This window comes from Micrasema longulum, unplaced genomic scaffold, assembly GCF_059751315.1.
Source record: "Micrasema longulum isolate JH-2025_06_02 unplaced genomic scaffold, ASM5975131v1 h1tg001664l, whole genome shotgun sequence".
NCBI classification, from domain to species: Eukaryota; Metazoa; Arthropoda; class Insecta; order Trichoptera; family Brachycentridae; genus Micrasema; species Micrasema longulum.
This window is the reverse complement of record NW_028278843.1, coordinates 58914-67104: the sequence shown is the minus strand read 5'-3', so window position 1 is coordinate 67104 and position 8191 is coordinate 58914.

Genomic DNA, 8191 nt, shown 5'->3' with positions numbered 1-8191 from the left:
CTTAAGAATAATATTTATTAAAATTAAAGCAAAAACAGTGAGCAAAAAACCGTTTCTTTCTTAAATTCCAAAAAATAAATCAAATCTGAAAAACCTTCTTTTAAACCTAGAGTGAGCTTCCAAAGCAGAGACAATTTGTTTAATTTTCTCGCCCAAGGAACTAATTATGCTCTTTGCGTCTTAAAAAAAAAAACTTTGAATAAAATTCACAAAAGAACGATCTTTCTGATATTTATGAAGTTTCCCGCTAGCTGTGAGAACTGACAAGACTCTTTAAAAATATTAACGTATTGTACTCCTGAATAATGACAATTCATAAAGAGAATAAAATAGTCAACCATATAATGAAATGGTTAATTCGTTTGCCTTCCAACCCTGGAGTCCTGAACTTGATTCCGGCGGCATTATATAAATAAAGTTAAACTCCAGTTATCCAGATTAATGATTGCCAGATTTTATTGTTTTTTTAATAATAAAGCACTTTTGTTTCTGTTTAGTGGTTCCGTCCTTCTTATCGGTTAGTTTGCCCGGAACGAAACGCTTAGAAATTAGACTTTAAATAAGGTAGTAGGTGTACCCATAAGTTATCAATTATTTTAAGGGTTTGATAATGACGCTTTAAAAACACTGGTGGAAACGAATTCTAAACTGAGTATCCAGGAAATAGCAAACACTCTTCAGGCTACTTGGTCAACAGTTCAAAAACATCTTCACGAAATCAGGAAAATTTGCATCTGCATCCCGCATCTTTTGTCGGAGATACATAAAGATCAACGGCGTACAATTTGCACATCTCTTTTGTGCAGAGAAAAAAGTGATCAATTTTTACGAAGAATTGTTACTAGTGACGAAAAATGGGTCTTGTACAACAACAACAAGTGCACTAAACAATGGTTTTCTCCAAATCAACTATCCGTACCAACTCTCTAACCATCTTTTACTTTAAAGAAGGTGTTATTGTGCGTTTGGTGGGACTGTGACGGCATAATTCATTTTGAACTATTGAAACTGGGAGTAACGGTTACGACTGTATTGTATTGCCAACAATTGAAAAGATTGCACAACCAATTGTTGGTAAAAAGACTAGGTCTGGCCAACAGAAAAGGGGTAATATTGCAACATGATAATGCCCAGCCGCATGCAGCAAGATTAACCCAAGAAAAAAAAAGGCATCTAAACTGGGAAGTTTTGCCACATCCTCCATATTCTCCAGACATAGAACCATCCGATTTTTATTTATTCCGGTCCATGAGACACTATAAGAAAAATAAAAATTTCGATGATAGAAGCATATTTTTATCGCCTGAAAGTATATTTTTCTTCAAAAGATACTGAATTTTATAAAAAAAGAATTAAAAGTCTATCAACAAAAGGTCCTAGATAACGATGGAGATTATATCATCAATTTTATTTACCTCGCTCATTGAATCTATTATATCTTACGGAGTGCGTGTCTGGGGTCTCACCTTTCAGTCTCATCTGGGTAAAATTTATGATATTCAGGTGAGACTGTTGAGGGAAATTGTACCGCATAGCATAATAAGTGAGGCAAAACATATGGGCGAAGGTGTATATTTTATATTCTGTAATGTCCTGCCTGTAAAACAACTTTGTGACTACAAATTGATTGTAGATCACTTTGTTAATCCAGAATATAAAAAAAGAGTTTCTCACACTCACAACACTAGATGAAAAACTATGGGCTCCCTGTTTGTTCCCTGAATTACATTTTTTTTCGGAGAGCGAACATTGAATTGCATTGTTCCAAGATTGTTCAATGATCTCCCACAAACCATCATTAACATGAAAGATCTTCAAATGAAAAAAAAAGAACTGAAGAAATATCTTCTAAATACTTTATAGTGCCTGTTTATAAATAAATTTGTAAAATATAAAAAAAAACATTTGAATGTTTTTAGCTGTACATAATTGTATTAAAACTTTGAAAATTCAATTCACAGGGAGTACGTAAAGATAAACCGCTTTAAAATAAAACAGATCACACAATTTACTTCTCCCGCTTTCTGAAATCTAACCCAGTAGGTGTACGAACGCCATTTTGCAGTTCAGTTAATTAGAGCCAAAATGCGCGGTTTGTTATTTTGGCGGGAAATAATTAGCCGCGAACACGTGGACTCTAGAACTAGCCAATTAGGATTCACGGTACAACGCGCCTTTGTTCTTTTACTTTGCTAAATTATTTACACGGAGCTTAAGTATTAAAATGTACATTCGTACTAGCAAGTCAGCTTCGTGAACTTCATTATGGAATAGAATTAAATTAATTCCTAGATATCTCTGGATCCCTGTGTAATTTTTCCTGCCGTCAGGTGAGGCAGATTCATTGTGTAATTACGTTGTTGAATTTGCAGGAAATTGCGAAATCTTTATCACCTTTTAGATATAATACGTTGAAAATGAATATTTTTTTAATATTTAAATAAAGGAAAAGTAAGTACGTATAATATACTCGTATGAATTTGTATTGAATTTTTAAAATTAAATAAAATACTTTAATCATTTTAAAAATGTAATAATGGATCTTTGTAGAATGGATTTAAAAATGTAATAATGAAATTAATAACAATTTTGTAAAAACTTTTTTGTTATGATCACTTTTTACTTTTTCTCTTTTAATAACCCTCTCAGTCTCTATTTTGAGGCTTGTCAGCAGGTGGGATAGAGGTGATATGGAAGGAGGTAATGAAAAATACACCACAACACGCAGACTCATTGCGAAAAAAATCTTTCTTGGATTGGACCTTACTTTTCTTACCTAAAGTTTTATAGTTTGAGAGATGTGTCAATTTTTATACTTTATTAAGATGTTTTCATAATTTGACCTTCAAGCATTCAGAACTTTAATTTTTTTCATTATTTTAAAGTGTTTTTTTTTTTTTTGGTAGCCATCAGCATTTGTGATTAATATACTTCAGATTTTCCCTCAAACTAGGGTTAAAAATAAGATATTTTGCTTTAAAAAAAAAGGTGACGAACTAAAAAACTTACTTGGAGATTAAAAAATTATTGAAACACCATAGTTTTGTTTTTTTTATTTCAGGTCGAATTTGATATTAAATATTTTTTACAGTATTTTTTTAAAGCGAAATACTAAAAACAAATCAACAAATAATAAAAAAGACTAAAATAATGAAAAAAACTTCTAGTTCTAAATGCTTGAAGGTCAAATTTTGGAAAAATCTCAATAAAGTATAAAAAATGACATAACTCCCAAACTATAAAACTTTAGTTTAAGAAAGTAAGATTTAAAAATTAGCAAATGACCTCCTCTATGTGCAAATTTGCTATAGCGGGTTCAGTTCCAGTCAACTTGTATATACAAAAATAAAAATGAATGTAAAACGAACTCATTTTCTAAACACGAGTCTTCACTCTATTAAAGAGGAAGAAACATTATTATTAATTATATACATATGAAAACCATTTGTAATTTCTTACTTCACAATTTTTTTTCAGTTAATAAAATAAAATAAAAATATCATAATTGATGTTTTGTATTAAAATGATAATGAGCTTTGGATTTATATGAAAAAATTCAGCCCTTGATGTAAACTAAAATACAATTATCAATAATTCATTTTAAATATATATTATAAATATTTATGAGAATAATAAAAAGTACCGCATTTTGTTTGCATTTTCTCATACTAATAAATTATCAATATGGAGGTTATATCGAGTAGGCAGAAACAATAAATATTATTTAATGTAACTTACAAGTTAATAAATCTGGCATTGACTGTATAAAGAGGATGTTAGTTATTAAGTACTTAAGGATAAATTATAATATTTGCCATATGTGTCAGATTAAGTTGGAAAGGTAAATCGAATCCTGTGTATCCTGATGGCACTCACAGGTTTACTATATAAATTTGTTAGCTCTTTTAATTTTCTACCCACGTACAAAAAAAAAACAATCTGTTAAAATGTTCAAATCAAACACATTTTCGATATTAAAAATATTTCGACATAATGTACCTACCTACATATTAAACCGCAATTATTTTATTGACGTTGTATGAAAATAATTAATTTAGAAGTTATTATAAAATTAAAATTCCTTTTGAAATAGAAGAGTTGAGGAAATGCGGATGTTTAAATACAGGCAGAATAATGAATGCTACAAGTAGTGGAAAGAGGCCACTTAAACCAGCCAACTACTACTACTACCATCACGCCATTTCCCCGTATGGGTAGGCAGAGAGAATGGACCGCCACACACCTCCATCCTGTTATATATTCCTAGTTTCTTCCGCATTCATACATCTTGTCATATATACCCTTCGATTCTGTCTGCTTTTGACATGACCAGACTTAAGATTTTAGTTTATCTGATCATGCCATGTTCTTCTTGATTGTCCTCGTCTCACGTTACCGTTCATTTTCACCATGTATACTTGTTTTACCATTCTTTCGTCGTCCATTCGTTCTACATGACCAAACTATCTCAGAGACCCTTTCTTAATCTTATCAATTATACTTGACTCAGATTTACACTCTCGCCTGATTGCATCATTCGTAACCCTTCATACATTTATTTCTCACACAAGAGATCGCATTTCAACCGCGTTCACTCGGCTTTCATCCTTCCTCTGCCAGTTCCATGTTTTACTTCAAAACATAAGTGTTGGGACTAAAACTCCGTTGTTCACTGCCAATTTAGCTTCGATTGACATATTTCTATTATCAATTACTATGCTTAGTGCGCCGTTCATTTTGTTGCCTGCATTTATTCTCCTTTCAACATCTTTTTCTACTTCTCCATCCCTTGAAAACATGCTTTCCAGATACACAAATTCTTCTACTTGTTCAAGACATTCGTTGTTTACATTTATTATGCAGTCAGTAACCTCACTTCCCTTTTCAAATACCATCACTATAAGAGTTATAAGCTCTTTAAATGCCTAGACTTCAATATTCCTTTCTCAAAAATGTTCTCTTTCTCTGTTGCAATAATATCAAAAATGCTTACTGCATTAAACTCAAAACTATTTTACGCTGTGAAAATCAATTTGACTTTTTGTAGTATACTTACCTACACTTAAATAATACCTATTGTATAATTATTATTTTTTTACTAAATCTGTTGATTAAAAAAACATTTAATTATGTATCTACCTACTTTTATTTAATATTTTAATTTTAATTATGTATGTATATATTATATATATATATATATATATATATATATAGAGCATGATGTAATCTATGGCGGAACAATCGCATAAGTACTTTTTTATATTTTTTTATTTATTTTAGTTGGCAAATTTGTTCGCACGTGTTCCAAAACACACAAGTCAAATAATATTTTTATATATAATTCCTTTGTACGTGTGATGTCACTGAACTCCTAAACGGCTTAACCGATTTACGAGCGGTTTTCAGAGAAATATAGATAATTGCGCTGTGCGTGTTTGTAGATATTAAAATCTTCAATCTAATTTGTAAAAAAAAGGTAAGGAGCATAAACATTTTATTAATTGATCTACTAGGGTTACAAAAAAATGAAAAGATGTTGTTTTTTTGTTTATTTATTTTTTTTGTTTTTGAATGCTTCCAAACAGCATTTGTTTTTTGTGGCTCTCGGTCAGATTTTTTCCTTGAATTCCTTATAATTTCTGCCCATTTATTTCTTTTTACTGGATTTTTAGTAATACTAAAATAATAATAAAATCAATACATTTTTTAAAATCGTTTTCTTACATAAGTACAACCCTCTGTTGGTAAGAAGACCGGAGTTTTACGTTTCCAAAAAGAATGCTATATTTAAAAAAAAAAATAGTTTTGGAATTCAACTATAAATAGGTACTAAACCTAGGTACCTAGTTAAATGCATTATTTGAATATTAACCGTTTTTAATTTTGAAATTTTATCACAAACAAGTACTTAGGTACCTACTAATCAATAAAAGTTTTTTCCAAGCTAATAGCGGGCAAGCCAACGTTCTGGAAGAACAATTTCTGTCGGGTCCGCTAGTAAGTATAATAATATATTTTATCAATGCACTTCATTACACAAAATAAATTTATTAGTTATCGACTACAAATTTTTTTTTCACAAAGAAGAACTTTTTCTTACTTTATGCCTTAAATGACATAATATTGAATAGTTATTACCAAACTAAGTATTCTCGATTATTAGCAGTGGTAAAAAATTTTTAAGCATGGAGAAAAAAAGGACATTCTTTCAATGTTAGATATGATTTCTGCAGCAATGTTAGGGACAGGTAAAACTGTCTCCTGAAAAGTAAGGCATTTCGACTTATGTGATTGTTCTCGTCTGATTTAAAAGCGTCGTTACAACAGAATTTGGAACTCACGAGTAACATCACAAATTGTATTTTCCGTCTACAATACATAGTGTATTTAAAGTTTCAACCAGTTTATTCATGAAACTCTCGACATGGGGACAGTTGATTTATTCATCAGTGTCAGCCTTCGGTTCGTATACATGTAAAGGTAAGTGTGCGATTTGGAGGATAATGTAAATTAACGTCGCTTGTCGTCAGTATACATCAAATTTGCCGGTAAAAGTGCGACCTTTCAACATGTCGCAACTTATCGTAGGGCCTGATTTACATGCGTAAGAAAACTGCTCAAATTACGTGTCCGGCACTGCATTTATACACCAATCGCAGCGCATCTTGATCAGTTTTGTTACATGAAGGTAAGATGATCAGTCTTACGCTTCGGGTGCCAGTTCAGGGACATTGAAATATTCTAGTGTAAATACACATCTTTTAATAAATATTTCATGTCAACCATGTCGGAATCGAACTTGAGACCTTTTGCGTGGTAGGCAAATGCGTTGACCGCTACATTATGAGACCGACTACAGAGTTACACTATTGCGCAAAACACTGGTCAATAGTGAGTGATAAAATCAGTGTCTTGGACGAGCGTTTTCGACTCAAGTTTCTCAGGAAAAAATCCTAAAAAATAAAATCAAGTAGAGAAAAGTCCACATTGTATTTTAGTGGTTAAAGCGTTCACCTACTCTGATTAAGGTCCTGAGTTAAATTTCAGAGAAAGTTGACAATTTTTTTATTTATTTATTTCATTTATGTATTTAAACGCCTTTTAGGCTTTTACATGTTTTTACATACATATATACAAATATAGACAGACATGTATTTTACAAAGAAGTAGCAAAAAATATATAAATGATTTTTAGAAGAAAAAGAAAAATATCAAAAATACCATCTTTACATTTTAGTATAAAAGTGGAAAGAACAGAAGTGCATTTTTAAATATGAAGACAGAAATGCATTTTACACAACGAAGGAATCGAAAAATTAAAATGAATTAAGAAAAAAAATAAAAATAAAAATGAAATAAAAAAATAAAATAAAAAACATTACATATTAGTAGCAAATATATGAGGATACATAATAATACATGCATATATTGCAGTATGGAACAGGAGTACATTTTTTCGTATGGGTTTTATTAAAATAATCTTAAAATTAGAAGAAGTTAGAAAAATACTTATTTAAAATACAAATATAAGTCAATAAACGGAAAAACAATTCAAATCTACATGGTATTATTTAGGTATTAGAATTCGAAGATAGTAAATTGACACACTGCCTTTTAAAATTCAAAATTGTTATACCAAATCCTTTTAAATAAAATCCAATGTAGATAAATAGCCTCTTAGTGTAATATTTTGAGCGTATGCCTACCATGCTTGAGGTCACGCGTTCGATTCTTGGTAGGGTCGACGTAAAATATTTGTTGTAAGGGTTTACGATTGAAATAATTCACTGTCAGATGATCGAGAAATGACGCATTTAGTGAATAATTGCACTGTTTTAAGCACCATCGAGTTCAAATAAAACGATAATGATAATTGTGTCATGTAATATATTATTTGAAATCTTGTGAAATTCCTCACAAATTAGTCGAAATCGTGTTCAGAGCTTGTCGTAATTTTTGTCATTTCTTTGTTCCTGCGCGCGCATACAAATGCTACATAAAAATCAAATAGCCGCCACAACACTTTTAAAATACGATGAATTCTGTAACCAGCAATTTTTTTTTTCGAAAAATCATGTTTGTCGCAGGAGGCTAAACTAGCAGTTCACAATCTAGTTCTAGTGCCAACTCTAATGCATGGGAGCGAAGTAAAGAATTGAAAAACAAATGATGAAAGTAGGTTAAATGCTGT